This window comes from Falco naumanni, chromosome 6 (genome assembly GCF_017639655.2).
Source record: "Falco naumanni isolate bFalNau1 chromosome 6, bFalNau1.pat, whole genome shotgun sequence".
Classification (NCBI taxonomy): domain Eukaryota; kingdom Metazoa; phylum Chordata; class Aves; order Falconiformes; family Falconidae; genus Falco; species Falco naumanni.
Window position 1 is genome coordinate 70011643 of NC_054059.1, and position 16881 is coordinate 70028523.

Here is a 16881-nt window from a genome sequence, read left to right on the forward strand (position 1 = left end):
ATGCAGAAGTGAGCCTGGGCTTCTTTATCTTGACTTGTACAGATTGGCTTGTGACTGCACTGCACTATTTTGCAGTCCATCAGACCAGTCTTACAGTATGATGCAGTTGTGGGGGTATTGAGTTACAGTGTTATAGACTGTATGGGGTTACAAAGCCTTTTGGAATAGTGCTTCTTTAAGCAGAAGCAAAGCTTTGATGATAGACAATAGAGGGCAGAGAGAGAAAATGCAAGTAAAACATTTTAACTTTTACTGATTTAAAATGGTAAAAAAGCTGAGGTAAGGGAATTATATTTGTTGTTACTATTTACAGTCTAGAACTTGTGGTACTTCATCACGTGTACCTGCTCACTCATTGTATATGTCGGATCTGTTGATGAATGGGAGATTTGCTGTTGACGTGGAACAGGGACATAAAGAGTGAACTTGTGTGTACATATGAAAAAGGTTTTATGTTACTTAGTACTTCAGCAGGATACAATATGGAAAAATGTTTCCCATCTTTTTTCTGTGTGGGAAAACAGGAAATGAGAATATAAATCTAATACAGTTATCTGGAATACTTCATTGGGGTTCTGAGTAAAAATTATGTCTTACATATAGATTTAACTCTTAATATTGAAGACAGTTTAATTTTAGAATCTGAAACTATTCTTTTCTGCTTGGGTGACAGTACCTAATGTCATGTTTATGAAGTGACTGACAGCTTAACTAGATAGAAAAGTTGAGCCACCTTAGCTATAAAAGTGACATTTTATATGACAATTTTCAGCATGACAGCTTTTTGCAATGAAATATCTTTCTCCTAAGCTAAATACTGCCTACTAATCTGTAAACTTTTTACTTCTTGTACCAATATTTTCGTAGAAAATAACTTGTTTCAGAAAAAAATATAGTTTAGACAGAAAAATAAATATCTAAAAAATTTTTAGCAGATTTTTACACGTTTTAAATAAATGTTAAAAAATGCATCATTTTTACTAATTTCACAAATAATTAATCTCCTTTATAGATTGTGTATTGTCAAGAGATATACTTTTCAGTTTTACAGTGAAATTTTGAATAGAAACAATCTACTTCAGAACTTTACTCTTGCATATGTTTCCTATTACAGGAGATTGAATACAAGTATCAACAGCAAATACAGTTTAGTATGTTTGAACACCTATATATTTAATTCCCACCCCTAACTTTGATATCAGCTTGCCACAAAAGATGACAAATTTATGAATTTTTTTTCAACTGCAGGACTTGTCATATTCCTATTTTTGTTAGTGAGACTCATAGATTTGAATCTCATTGAATAGTGCCTTTTTCTCAGTGAGGTAAAGAAGTTGAAATTGCCAGCATGTCTGTTGTTTAAGATATACCTGGTCAAGACATAAATATCTTGGTTAGGGTGAAATTTCTTTTTGCTTCCTTTGTATGTCTGTTATAGATCTCTGAGATCATAAAATCTCGGTTGGTACTTAAAATTTTTACCGATTAACTTGAGTCAAAGTGCAAGAAATTTTTCTGTCAATGTATTTTATTCTTTTTGGTGAACTAGGATAAGCAAAAGCAGCAAAATAATGGTTTTTAGCTTTATCCCTAGCATATATAGGTGTTTATAAGATAGCTGCCTTAATATTTCTGTATAGATATGTTTGCAGGATTATCTAAGCAGGTGGGCTAGGAGGAGAGGTGACAGTAAATATAACTGTAGATAGTTCATAGCAGCATCTAAAGGCATCATGAGGAAGTTGATAGTTTTGCTACTGTTCACTATTACGAGATGCCATTAGTGGTAGGGAATCTAAATCTACTCTCTGTTAGGTTGAAGCCATTACCTCTTGTCCTGTCGCTACAGGCCCTTATAAAAAGTCTGTCCCCATCTTCCTAACAAGCCCCCTTTAAGTGTTGAAAGGCCATAGTAAGGTCTTCCCAGAGCATTCTCTTCTCCAGGTTGAACAACCCCAACTGTCTCAGCCTGTCTTCATAGGAGAGGTGCCCCAGCCCTCTGATCATCTTCATGGCCCTCCTCTGACCTTGCTCTAACAGGTCCGTGGTATTCTTATGCTGGGGGCTCCAGAGCTGAATGCAGTACTCCAAGTGGGCTCTCACGAGAGCTGAGAGGGGGAGAATAACCTCCCTCAGCCTGCTGGTCATGCTTCTGATGCAGCTCAGGATTTGGTTGGCTTTCTGGAACAACCAAACTGTCTGTGGTTGCTGTTACAGGGGTATTTATCACAGCTTTCCAAGCGGTTGCTGTTTTAAGGAGAAATCCCAGTGGTTTTAAAGATTATAAATATTCTTCTTCCTTTGAGTTTATTCATTCAGTTTTCATCTGTTCTCCAATTCACCAGTCCTATTTCTGTTAGGTTTTGGTGAGTTTCTTGCCTTGCTGAGAGCCAGTTCTGGCCATTTCCTTGCCTCAGGTACTAATGTTTGTTAGTCCTGACATTCAAAGACTCAAAATCTTGGGGGTTTCTAAGGCATTTCTCCTTGTAAAATTATCTTTTTACATACAGAAAATAGATCACTTTTCTGCTTTTCAAGAATAGTTTTACTGACTGACTTTAAGGGTTAAGCTCTTAAGTTCTCTTTTGCCACAGAGCCACTGCAAAGAGGGTGAGGAGGAGGTGAGACAGGTCAGAGCCCCAGGTGCTCAGCACAGTGGGGGACAGGAGTCATCCCTCAGCTTTTAAAGCTGTAGGGTGTCAACCTGCTGGAGGGAGGCCAGCTGTTACGAATTGCCGGTAAGCTTTCTGGAGCTACTTTGCCTATGCAATGGTGGTAAAAAATGGTGACGCCCTTTGTTTGCAATTTACTTTTTTTGTAATAACAGGCTCTGTTCTGTAAGGGCCAGTTTTCTTTCACTTGCTGTGAGAAACTGTGACTAGATGGCAGAAGTGGAAATGGGTTTGCACTACAGAATATTTTGACCTTTCTATTTAAACACATGTCCTGTTTGAAACATGAGGCACATCTGTGGGACATACGGGTCATTGCTTCAGGTACAGAGTACAGCAATTTTTGTACAATAAGAAAATTGCCTAGGCCTTCTCCTGGGTCCTTCTTCACCTGCTAACTACCTAGCCCAAGTTTGGGGAATGTAGGTAGTAAGGAAAAGTACTACACAGCTGATGTTCTACTTTCTTGCATTGTAGAGGGAAGTCTGCTTCTACTTAGATTTCATTTATGGAAAGTTATTTAATGTATAAAGGGAAGAAATGTATATGCCATTGATAATACAAAGAATCTTACATCTTGATTTGAAAATTTCCAGTGGCACCGTTGCTCGTTCAAGGTTAAAAACCTGAACTGCATCATTTTCCCCCAAGGGACTGAAGGGAAGTAAACCTCACTATGAAGCGTGACCAATAAGAAAGAGTGTGAGAAGAATAGTACCAATGCAGAATAAAATTAGTTCTTCACTAATGATTTGTATTGGGTACGTTGACAAGAGTGGATCTGGGAATGTACAAAGACAGACCAAGAAGCTGTGCTGTATAGCTTCATTATATGTCTTCATTAACTTAATATTCACATTACCTAACAGGTGAAAATTCTGTTATACGGCTACTAGTTTGCGTTTGTGTCACCTCTGTCTTTTAACATACAAAGGAGCTCTGTGAGAAAATCTGTGAGGTACAGACATAACATAATGGTGGTTATGAAACTAAATTGTCAAAAAGTTTAATTTAATTTTCCTTTTAAAAGAGGGAAGGCAAGAATTAGTCTAAAATGGGCTAGTGTGTGTTGTTTCCAAAAATGTTTCACTTTCAACTGAATATTAATGTGAGAATTTTTGAAGTATCATAGGAGCTTCTTTTCTTTTTGGTCTGTATGTTTTCATTTGCACAAAGATAATTTTAAGGATTCTATTTCTCATGAGTTTTGTGACTTTAATCACATTGTCAGCAGTTTGGGTGGAATATTAAACCATGTAATGTGTACTGCACCATACACTATTAATTTTAATCTTCAAAGCTCTTAAGGTCAGAACTAAGTTCATGATAAGGAGTTCATTTATATTTTGAACTGTTAGGCAAAAGTTAAACTTCTGGATCACGTAAGCTGAAGTAATCTTTCATTTTAGATGTTTTTAAGTATTAGTTCAGGTAACATATTTTTTTCATTTCCTTAAGTTGATGTAATAGGTTGAGAAGAGATGAGAGAAATGTATTCCTCTAAATATTATTCTAACAGCATTTTAAACAACTGCATTTTAACCCTATTTAAACATGTATAGACTCATTTTCTTATTTGATTCTTTTGTATAAACATAAGAGAAAATGACAGAACTTCTGTGAACCAACACCAAAGGGAGCAGCAATGCCTTAAACTAGTACAGATGCAAGAAGTTCTTATAGGATTGGCAGTGTAGTCAAGATGCACCTTCCACTGCACTCCAGAATGAAGAAATAACACATTCTAGCTAGGTTTGGCACTATATTGTCAGAAATTTTATGGTTGGTATTTTCAAAGTAATTATTTAGTTTTAGTTAGAGCCTCCTTGGAAAGGGTCATTGCTTTTCTGAAGAGTTTAACTGCGTGATTAGTTAAAGTATTCCACAGGCAGTTTTTTCTAAGTGTCATGGAATCAGTGCCTGTAAGAATACAGATGCTAAGACGAAACTTGTGAACAAACTGACAAAGATCCAAATTTTTGTGCTTAATCCCGTTGTGAGCTGCAAATACAAGATTAGGAGTGGCTGATGTTTCACAATTTAGCAGCCATAAAATCATACTGTAGTATCTGTCATAAACTGCTGATATTATTACTCTCCTACTGTGTTTTTCCTTTTTCTGCTTTGTCACCCCTGCCTTTCTACACTATGAACTGCTTTACCTCCTGCCACACTCTAACTCTACTTGTGGCATCTTATAGTATTTATTTCCTAGTCCCTTTGAGTTGGGAGAAGGAGCTAGTGATTCGCATGGAGGGTGCTGTGCTGCTGCTCAGGAGCATCTGTGGTGGCAGGGTGTGCTGCGTCCCATAAAGGAGTTGCAAAGGCAAAAGGTTCTCACCTTACTGCAAGGCAGTAAATCTCACCCCCAACTCAATTTGTAGATAATTGTTCTTGGCATTTATTATTATTTGGAGAGATGTGTTTTCACCATAGTGCAAGCACATGTGGCTTATAAGAGCTGGTTGGTCACACCAGTTTAGTCTGAAGTATTATGGTACTGCTACTTCCAAAAGTGGCATGCTAGCTAGGTTGTTTCAATAATGAGAATCTAAAAAATGGAGTAAGCGCAAGCTTAGATTTATTAGCTTTGTCTGTTTGACATGCAGCTTGACCATTAGTAAAATATATTTCTTGTACTTCTGTAAAGGTGGTTTTGTGCAAGCCTTTTTGCCAAATAAATGTACCTTGAAAGTCATAAACTCAGGTCAGGGAAAGTTCCTCTTCAAGACTGTGAAAACAGGTTTAATCTAACAAATTGCTGTTAGTGAAAAATTACTTCAGCTTTTTACCTAAAGTGGGTGTTTAGGGTAGGATTTATTTCTTTGTTTCATGTTATTTCCATTTCCTTTTACTAGCACTACTTAATGATCTAAATAAGACATTTTTTTCCTCTCTGCGTTGTGAAGGAATTATTGCAAAATCAATATTTTCTTTCTTCCTGTAATGTTTTCTTGTTTTTAGAATTGTACAAGTTAAGTCTACTGAATAAGTATGGATGTTTTTGCATAAATTACATTTTTCACATCCAGAATGTTGGACCATTTGTTCCAAAGTTGATCTTAGTGTATATTCCAGTTGCATATTTTCCAAACAGCAATTGACAGTTGGACTGAATTGAATATTCAAAAAAATATTTTTAATTGTATTGAAATCTGTCACTTATCCAATGAAGTATACTAGAAAAATGTTCAGAAGGAAGTTTACAAGTTCTGTAATCCTTAGTCCCAATGTAAGACAAGAAAAAAAAAGTGTAGGTCAAGATACAATATTTTTAATAGCTGGTAATGTATATTAGGAATTGCAGTCTGTCTTCGTATTTCATGAGCAGGGTCCAAAGAAGGTAGAATATGTGCAATAAGAGGTTAACAAGAATATTTGAGTTAAGATTCTACATGGATATTAATCTAAAAGTGTATGAGTTATGGCTTAATTTTCTTCAGTATGTGTTAATGAGTATTTTAGCATTACTTTAGAATTCCAGGTGCAATATTTACAATTTCTGCATCAAATTGTTCAAGTATCTAACTTAGCCTCAGCTGAGGCACTTGTGCATTGTTTTGTGTAAACTGTCTGAACAAATACTGTTGCTTTGGCTGAAAGCACATGAAAATATGTGCTTCGTGCCAAACCAGCAGTTTATTGTCTGTCTTGTGTAAAATTAAGATTTTTTTCTGTTAAGAAAACTCTATTTCTTACTAGAAATGGTTTATTAACCCTTCATCAAAAAGATCTGTGCTGTGGTGTGCAACCTCTAAAGTGGTATTCTGGTCTTAAAATTTACCTATAATGTCGTGTGTTGGAGAAATGCTCTGATGCTGACTACTAATTCAGTGTTTGAAGACATTTGCTGTACTTGAATATAACTCATTGAACGTAACATTTTTAAAACATGTATCACTTGACTGTGGCTTTCCAATTTTTAGATATCATTATACTGTTTCCTGAATGCTAAATAGTTCTTTTCCTTTCAGCGATAGAAAACATCTTACCGTTGTGATAAGTATCTGAAAAGTATTTTGAAGAATGCTTTTACTTTATTGATAAAGCCGTTAATACTACAGATGATTACCATAGCATTTTCCTGGATTCATAAAACCTTTCTATTAGTTTAAATACTAATATTTGTTTGGCAGTAAGATGCTCTTTTTTTGTTTAACAGAATCACTGATTTTATTGTATGCTAGATTATTAACCTGATTTAATTTGGTTAACATCTTTAAAGCAAAACATATGTAAATACTTCAAAGAGAGAAAAAAACTTGATATGGCAACATCAAATAGACTTGATTTGTTAATTGAAATACAGGTACGCTGCAGTGATAGCAAGGATTTATGAATGTTGTAGTACAACTTTGTTGTAGTACAACTTGAATTTATGTCAGAATGAAACGTGAAAGTCTGAATTCCTTGATTTAATATGACACATTGGATGTCCCAGCTCCAGCGAGGCAGAGTTCTTAGGAGCAAAGCTTGGGAAGATCAGGGATTATGACTACCCTCCAGCAGCCATGAGTTTGACAAACTGAAAACCAACACCAAAAGGGAAGATCAGGAATAAAGCAGGCAGACAATAAAAGAATAAACATGTAATCAAGAAATGCTTTATAGGTGGATAATTTTCTCTGATAATTTGAGATTAACATTCTAAACATGGTTCCACCTATATCTACTGTCTCCTGAAATGAGAGGGTTTTTGCATCTCTGAAATCTGTATCAAAACATGTAATGGGGGTTTCCTAGGACATTAGAATAAGAGCTTATGCTAGTGCTAATATGAGAAAGAGTGAACTGTCTCTGAAGTGTTATACTGAGGATAAAGATTTTCTTTTTAAAGGTAACAGTAGTAAAACACAAAAAGCGAAGTGTCATCAGGTATAGTGATACCAAAGTTGTTATAGAAATGCGAAAGCAAGAAGTAGACTGACATCTTGTTTTCTGACAAAACACATAATAGAACGTTTCCCCCTCCCTGAGATACACATCCTAGGTGTGTGCTAGTTCTTAAGAGCTGAACACAGTATTGGATATGTTCATGTTTTAGCAATGTCATGGGTATCCCCCAGAGCATTTTATTTTGTAACATGTACAGTTATTTTAAAATAACATTGTGAAATGCAGTGATACCTGGCAATAAGGATTGCCATATACCCTTAGCATTTGAAAACTGTGATTTTTGGTTCTGCAAAAAGGTGTGTTTGACACTATTATAGTCTTTGAGAAGACCTGCCTATTAACACAGGATGAGAAATTGAACTATTTTCTCTGAAACATCTCTCCATTAGGCAGGTGTGACATGACTGGACTCTTTGCCTTAATCCATGATGCTTCTTCCATTCTTAGTCCAAGATTGTCATAGTTATTTAAAAAAATGGTAATATATAAATTTTAGATATTTAAAAATATATTTATTATATATATATATACACACAACACATGTATATAACATATATGGGAGTATATATGTATTTCCTATTAATGCAGAGCTGATTTTTAAAGTAACAGATTTTTTTTAACAAACCCATCACCGCTATTTTATATATCCTCCTGTTTGCTTCCCTCAGCTTACCAGATTTTTACTTTGTTATTTCTAAATAGAAAAAAAGATCTGTATGCAAAAAAGATAGTCATGCCAATCTGTGTCCCTTATACAGATGTATGTAGGATGTAAAAAGGAGAGGAGGATGGTGAATAATTTGAGAGAGACAAGAACCAAAGTATGATCATATGTCAGATATTATGAAAAGCAAAAAGCAGCTTTCACTGAGCAGTAGCCCATACATTCTGAACAGTCTGTGTCAACCCACCATTGTGGAAGTAATGCCGTAGTTCACTTTTGGGATGGGGAGAAGTGAAGGTCAAGGAAGCAAATATGCTATGCCGCCCATGAGTTTCAGAGCTAGGTGTTATATAACTGATCAGATGTAAGCCCGTATTTGCTCAGACTACATCCTCCTTGGCCTATTCATATGATGTGGGTTTTATTTTTGGTGTGACATTGTGAATCAAATCACTGATCATTTAAAAGCAGATCATTTTTACAGAAATTGGAAAAACGTTCACCAGAGAAATATAATGAAAACTGGCTTTAATTATTGTCCCATAAGAATGGGAAGAAATGCAGATACTTTCTTAAATTTTTGTGTTACCAGAATTATTGCAGAAATTCATAGATAACCATTTGCACCCACATACTCAGATTGTACATTTCACTGGTTTTAAAAAAAACAACTATTGCAACAACTTGCCATGTAACCTTTTTCTTATTCCAAAAGAATGTTTTCTGTCTAGCTCTGTCATAAACCTCTGTTTTTGTAGGCTGAACAGCAGGTTTATATGCTTTGGTTTGACACTGGGCAAGTTTGATTCCTGTAGAATCAGGCTGAATGAGGGTTTTCTTCGCAGTATGTGCTGTCTTAGCTCATCTACACAAATTTTTCAGATTACTTTTTCACAAAGATGAAAAACTACCTTCTTTTTTTTGGCCAATAGGTTTCTTACTGCTATTCGGCTATAACCTAATGCTTTTCCCTGTCTTGTAGTGTCTTAAAATTGCTTAAAATATGATCTGATTACTTGTTCTCTAAATTGCCTTTGTCGCAGTGTAGTTAATGACATTTTGTAGTCTTGTGCTTTTATTCTTTTTAAGATTATCAAGACTTTTGTCTTTTTTCATTAAACATCAGTTTCTAAACACTATTAGGATAGTATAGTGTACTACATTATAGCTTTATTTTTGGTGTTGGCTTATCTGTTTACATACTCATCTAAGAGCCTTTTAACATCTTAGAAGTTTGACAGTTGTGTTATGTGAACAAGCCACATTTAAGACACCAGAGATGTTAAGGGTGGCAACAATGCTATGGAAAACTGATAAATATGCTCTTAATTGTGTCAGTCTGGGTTGTGATCTTATGCACGTTTTTATTGTTAAAGGCCTGATATTAATGAAAACATGTGAAAAGCACCGATAAGCGTAGATACAGCAAGGAAAAAATCCTTGTGAATATAAGATATTACTTTCAAATGTCCTTTCATTAGTGAGATTGTAATTGAAACTTAAAGAGATCTTCTCATTTATATATACTCTGTTTATTCTAAGAACTAGTAATGTACAACTTCCTTCATTGAAAAGAGCTATGTAAAATCTGAGTTATCTTTTCTTGAGCACTATAACTTTGAAGTCAAGAACAATTAATTGACAGCATGGGTCAAAGTCTAATATGAGAATAGATGTACTGGTGAATATAGAGAACTTAATTTCTTTTTGTCTGTTCTTTAAACTAGCATGGCTGTGTATAATATACTAAGCAAAAATTGCTGGAAAGTATTAGTTATTTGGTATTTTGGTCACTCCTTTTCATGCAAATAGTAAATATGAATAGGGAAATGCACTTTTTAATATTAACATGAGGCAAAATTGACTGCATCTGACTTAAATAAAATGTTAAGCCTGTTTCATTTTCTACACAGCTGCCAAGCGTGTGTATTTTGTGTAGTGCTGCCTCTGAAATGGTTGAAAATCTGATGGGAACACTTACAAAGGCAAACTGGTAAAGGGCACCAGCTGCTGAAAAGCACCTGCTGAGCCACTGTGGGAATAGATGCATCTGCCTGTAGCTACAAGTAATCTAGCAAGTACCTGGTTTTACCTGTCAGGATTTTAATCTGTGTAAAGATTCAACCACTTAAACTAATTCTGAATGCCTAAAGAAAAGAAAAAGGAGGGAGGGGGTGGGCAGGTGGGAGTGGTTTTTTGTGCAAAAGAGCTCCACTTCTCAGCAGTAGGAGCCTCTGAAAGCTTCTCATTTTCATAACTATCTTATGTTTTTGTTTTAATAAAATCAAACCCAGATATGGCAGCCAAAACCCTCAGTTATGCTGTGCGTAGTGTCTTACTAAAAGATGTAGTCAGAATGGGAGAGATTATGCTACCAAAGAGCAGGCTTCCAGTTTTGTTTGGCTTGGTTTGAGAGATAGATCTCAGGGGGTTTGTGAGGGTATGTTTCTTTTTTCACTGCAGCGTGTTTGATTCATTGTGGGTAGTGATGCGCACACAAAAATATGCTGTATAATCAGAAGTCATTAGCCAAACTCCCCAAATACTTTTTAAAACTGTTGCACTTTTTGTCTTGATACTTTTAACTTCTATTGTTCCCACACATTGGTGACCGTACCACACAAGTTCATCAGCCCTCACCTACCTTTCATTTCCAACAGAGGATTAGGAAAAAAAACTTAGTGAATGCCTGCTGATTTAGTTGAGATTTGGGAGAACAAAATAGCTGTGTTCTCGTAGAAAAAAAGACTGATTGTGTTTGTAGTCTTCTCTTGTAAAATTTAAGAAAAAGTCATGTAGCATCTGTATTGCAAAACAGTACTGCCTTCTTGGTTAGCAGTAGTGTGAAATTAACTGAAATAGAGAAGAAAATTGAGTTGTAGAAAGATTATGACAGCAGTAGTTATTCCTCTAGAAATATTCTTCTGTGTGCCATTCTTTCATTTGTACTTGATGTGTGAAAATTATTACTGGTTTTAACTATAATTATCCTTCAGAGCTCTCTGTTTTTCTGGTTTTCATTAAGTGTTATTCAGAAGAAATAGTTTGTCATGTGTTAAGGGTAAGCTGAAGTAAATAGTTTGAAAATGTTATCCTGAAGCGGCTTCTGCATTAGCAGTTTAAATATCCATTTCTATATGAACAGTTAGAACTGATGCTTTTGTGTGCAAAAAATAGTATTGAATTATTAATTAGGGTTTATTTAAAAATAAGAATACTGAAAAAACCTATACTTTGAAAGTATAATATGAAGTGCTGTTACCCTGCTCTTAAAGACAGGTTTGAATTTGCTTTCAAAGGAAGGAAATATTTAGGCTCCAAATTGTGATACTCAACTGACTGTAAATTGAGTGGCTTTTATTTAGGTATTAAATTTTGTAGAGTAAAACCAATGACTAATAAAAATCTAAGAAGCATTTCAGGTAGACGTGTTCTGCCACAGTGCAGCTGCATGTAGCTCAAAGAAATCCAGCTTTCTGGTTCACAGCATTTTTTTCCTCTTGTGCTTAATCCGTGTAATATTTGAAATCAGATTATACTTACCTGGTGACTTTGCAGCTGTTGTGTTTGTTGACCTCATTAAATTATCATCATAAGTGAAATATTTAAATAGAGGAAGCAGCTTTTAAAGTGGTCATTTTTCATTCTTTCAAGAGTAACATTTATGTCATTGACTGAATATAGAGACTTTCTGGTATAAAGCACATGCAGAGATCTGTAAAATTTTTAGTGAAAATAACTCAAAGTAGTTTTAGTCCTTTTGATAATTAAAACTGGAGAGTGAATAATGTGCTTCTGCTGCATCCTGTTAAGGGGATAGCCATTTCTCAATGGAATTTCATGGTACGACTGTGGAAGAAGAATGAAGTAGTCTGCTTTACTTTGATAGCGTACCAGAAGGCAAGCTTTTATTCTTAGGAGTCATCAGTCTTCAATTTAAAGAGAAAGACAAGATAGTATTTTAAATTCTAATTAATATTATACTCAAGACCAAGATTATTGTTTTTAAGAAATGTAGTCTCAAAGTGAGGATTTTGAAAGGTGAAAGAAGTCTATGCTAATTCTGATACGCTGTAACATTTAAAAGATTAACTCTTACTGAAAATATTTTAGACAAATTATAGTTTGTCTGATTTTAGTGTTTGTCTTCAGTTAGCACAAGTTTCTATACTCTCTTTGAGATATGAATCTCTTATCTAGGATAGGAATGTCCTAGGACTTTCAGTAATAGAAATGCGACTGAGGTAAAAGGATTCAGTTAGAAATCACCACATGCTTCTAAATGTTTTTAAAAGGGTTTGGTATAGAGGACCTACATGACTAAAATATTTAATTTATATCTGATAGGTTATTCATCCCAGATTTTCAGTTTCCATTAACCTAAAGATGATAAGGAAATTTTAAAATTTTTGAAGAGGAGTAGTTGTTCGAGTTTGCAGATGCCCTTGTTATCTTTCCTTCTTATTTGCTGGATTTCTCCCTTTGCAGTGTCTATATTCTTTAACAACTAGAAAAGTGTTTTCTGTATTAACTCTTTTGATTTGTTACTTTTGAAACAGTGTGGTTTTTTTTAAAAAAGACGCACTGTGTCTTTCCAGGGGAATAAATTAAGGGAGCAATATGTCATCAGCAGAGTTATGAGTCTGAGTTGCATACAAGTGTATGAAATTATAAGAGTGTTCTCAGAGTTGAAAAAAAAAAAAAACACACCAAAAAAACCCCAACAAAACTTGTAGAATAGACTGTGGCCTATAAACATCAGGTTCCTCATTGCTGCATCTGGAAAAGTCAGGGAGATAATGGTAGTGGAGGTGTCAGTACGTCTGTACTAAGTCCAGAAGGAACCTTGCTGTTAAGGGTAACAACATTTTAAATGGTTTTTTTGTATTTCACTCTTCCATGTGTTTAGCTTTGTATAGCATTAAGTCACTTTTAAATTTTGAGGTAAAGATACCTTGTTTATTTAATACTATTAATATGGATGAAAAGTGAGCAAATTAAGCTCAAATCCTTCTAACCTCATTCAATTTTAACTTCTGATGTTATTAGGAAATGCTACAACTGTTGCCAGTTTCCCTTTTGCTATTTTCATACTAGCTGTGATACTTCAATGTAATTTTTGTGTGTAATTCACAAATGGCATCAGAAAGCTCAAAGAGAAGGTTGTGTTCTGATCACGATTTCATTGCTACAATCTGGAATAATTCTCTTGACATTAGATACTTTTGAGTTTGCAATAGTGTCACTGAAATCAGAGTCTTCCCTGTGTGTCTGTTTGGATGCCAGAATTTATGTATGTTTGCTGTGCTGCAGAAATAGTTGCTTTTATGGAAAGATCTTTCTGAAACACTTCGTTATCCATTTTCTCAAATAAAATCACTAGAGGGTATAATCATTCTGTCTATAATCTTTTGTCATGTTATAACTAGGGTGAGGAACACAACAATTCTCCTAGCGAGGGGAGGAGATTCCCCAAGCTCTTTCAGTGTTTTTAACTCAGAGGAGTGAAAGCCTTGGAGGTATGGTGCTGTCCCATCATTTCCATCAAACTGATTTTGGGTCTGTACATGCTGAAGTCTTTGGTTTTAATCTATAAATTTAACCAAAGAATATTTTGTTTTATTTTTAATGCAACAGTAAATGTTTGAATAATTCAAAAATCTATAGAAAAGGTATGACTGCTGCAGATGTTTGTATAGTGTAGTTCTCAGGAGAATAGTTTAGATAATGTTGGTCACAGTCTATATATAAACCTAAAAGGATTTTTGTTAAAATTATTTCAGGCATGTTAGCTCTTAGCCGTCATGTGTGAAGTTAAATATGTCCCCTAAAAATTCTTGCCTTTGAATAGGTCTCTTCTTTCTTCAAAAGAGCAGATGGTAGGACTAATGATTTAAAACCAAACCAAAAAAAAAACCTGACCTTTTTTTTTTCTTTATTTTTGTTGGGGTTTTTATTGGCTATCCTTTTCAAGGAGTGCCTATGTTACCATAGTTAGTAGGAGACTAATACACTACTAGATTTTGCTTTTCAATGGAGCTGTTCTGGGCTTTCTTTGAATAGAGACTGGTTCTTTAATGAACATTTGTTGCTGAAGAGCACTCGCTGTTACAAGCTGTCCAGAATTTTCACATTTCTGAGAACTGAATAATATCAGAAAAATAACAGTTTCGGTATCATGGCAAACATGAAGTCTGAAAGTCAGAGAGGAAATGTTTAATCAGGATTTAAAAGCAGCATTCCAAATAAAGTGAAACTAATAATTTTCATAGTTAGTGTGCTGTGATAGCTTTCAGCAGAGGTAATCCTTTCATACATAATGAACACATGTGTTCGGGTTTTTTGCCCTCCTCAGGATACTTTTTTTAACTTGTGAACTCTGTTGGGATCTAGGAAAATTTTGCAGTGTTTGTTTTGAGTTCAATGACACTAACATAAGTTGAAAGTATGACAGTTTCCTTGGTTTCTTGTGGCTACTGCTACTGAAATACCTACTGCATTAACAGGTGAATGTGGGAATAATGTCAAAAATTAAGATTCCATAGTTTTCCAAAAGATGATTAATTCAAATTAAAAACATATTCGTGAAAAGTCTCATGGGCTGTGATTCTGTGTTCTATAGTACCCCTACGGTTCGTTATCTGTCATTTCTACAGATTTCTTCATGCTTCTTAATCTAATTAAGGGACTCTGGAGTGGTTTTCATGTGAGGAGAGCCTGAGGGAGCTGGAGAACAGGCAGGAGGCTCAGGGAGAATCTTACAAGTGTGTATAAATACCTGATGTGAGAATGATTAACAGAGGAAGCCAAACTCCTCAGTGGTGCCTGGTGACAGCACCAGAGGCAACTGATACAAATTAAAACGTGTGAAGTATCATCTGAACACAGGAAAGTAAATTTTATTTTTTTTACTGTGAGGTGGTCAAACACTGGTACACCTTGCCCAGAGAGGCTGTGGAGTCTCCATCCTTGGAAATACTTAACTAACTGCACAGTCCTGGGCCACCTGGTGTAGGTGATCCTGCTTTGAGCAGCAGGGTTGGACTAGATGGTCTTCAACCTAAATTATTCTGTGATCTGTGATTACCACTAAAAGTGACATGGATAGCCATACCATGCAATAATTGCTTTTAGTTATAGTTTAGACACTTGCAGCACCAACAGCTTTGAAACCAGCTGCGGGTTCTCTCGTGCCTTTTGTTACTTGCTTCTGTCTAAATGGGTTTACTCCAAGCTTCCTTTATAGCACATAACTCCAGGTACTAACTACACTTTGGATGTGTGCATTTGTACTGACATGAAGAAATTATTATGCAGAATATGGCCCAAAGCCAATCCTAAAATCTATTTGGTACACTTGTATAATCTTCATATCTTTGTGTATGCAACTTGCTCCTACAAAAATTGTCCCCCTGATTCTCACTGATATGATTTGGTGCTAAATGGAGCAGATCCAATCATCATGCAGTTTTTCTTTGACATGTTATGAGCCTTTACTTACAGTGTATATATGCGTTTTAAAAGACAACACTTCAGTCTCTGGAGCAGATAGGAAATTGTATTCTCAAATAGCACTTCCAAGAAAATACAAAAATAATTTTACCTTTATGGTATTTATATAGTTATATTTTTATTTATTATTGTTCCTAAATGTCATGAGCTACCACCTCCATTAAAGTAGCAGAATATGAAAAGTATCATTAGGAGAAGGGAGCATGTGCAGGTCCCCAGGTATACCTATGTTTATTTCTTAGTGTACCTTCAGTAACAAAATAGCATTTATACTGGCACAAAAGTGCTTTAAGTGTATACATACATTATTAGAAAGCAGGGGGGACTACTAAATGTTCATAATTTGGAGGGATAATGTGTAGGTATTTATATATACATATATATACGCACACACAGAGATATATACAAATATATATATATATATGAGAGTGTGTGCATGGATAGATGTTTTAACCAATGTTCCAAAGTGCAGCAAAGGGGAAAAATAACCTAGTGATTATTTATATGCCAGGACAAGGGACATCTGACCTTCATTTCCTGGTTGTCATGGATTTTCTGTAAAACAGCATGGATTAGTCATGCTATTACCAGTTAGATAAATTATCTTTTTAACTGAAAGTGCAATTGACCAACTGAATACAGAATGGGATTTGTTGCACCTGAAATATATAAGGTACTTTGATTAAAATATATCTACATTAAAATTAAGCCAGTGAGTAGGGAAAATGCTAAAAGATTAAACTTGGTTTGAGTGCAGTAGATTATGATAAAGGGTAGTAATCTTATTATTTTGTTAGAGTACAACAGAAGAACTCATCATTATAGACTATTTATTTCAGGTGATTTTATGCTGTGGAAAATAGTACAGATGACTAACATTTCTTTATTTCAGGCCATCAGAAAATTTGTCTAGTATTACCTGAAAACTGGAAAAAATGAATGTGGACAAGACAAAAGTCTCTTGGAATGAGGAATATATAGAGAATGTTCTGTCAATAAATCAATAAAGTATGATCATTTAAGGGAGGTAACACCCAAACATGTTTTCTGGATAAATTGCTAAGGACTAAATGTTGTTATATTTTTTTTCTGGTGTTGGTCTGGGTAAATTAAATAAGACATACTATGCTATGTCTG

General features: G+C 35.0%; 1 protein-coding gene across 2 annotated transcripts in view; it reads left to right on the plus strand.

The window, feature by feature from the left end:
- The window catches only part of ASCC3 (activating signal cointegrator 1 complex subunit 3), a 280895-nt gene that overhangs the window by 55425 nt on the left and 208589 nt on the right, over positions 1-16881 (plus strand). The gene's annotated exons all lie outside the window — the stretch shown is intronic.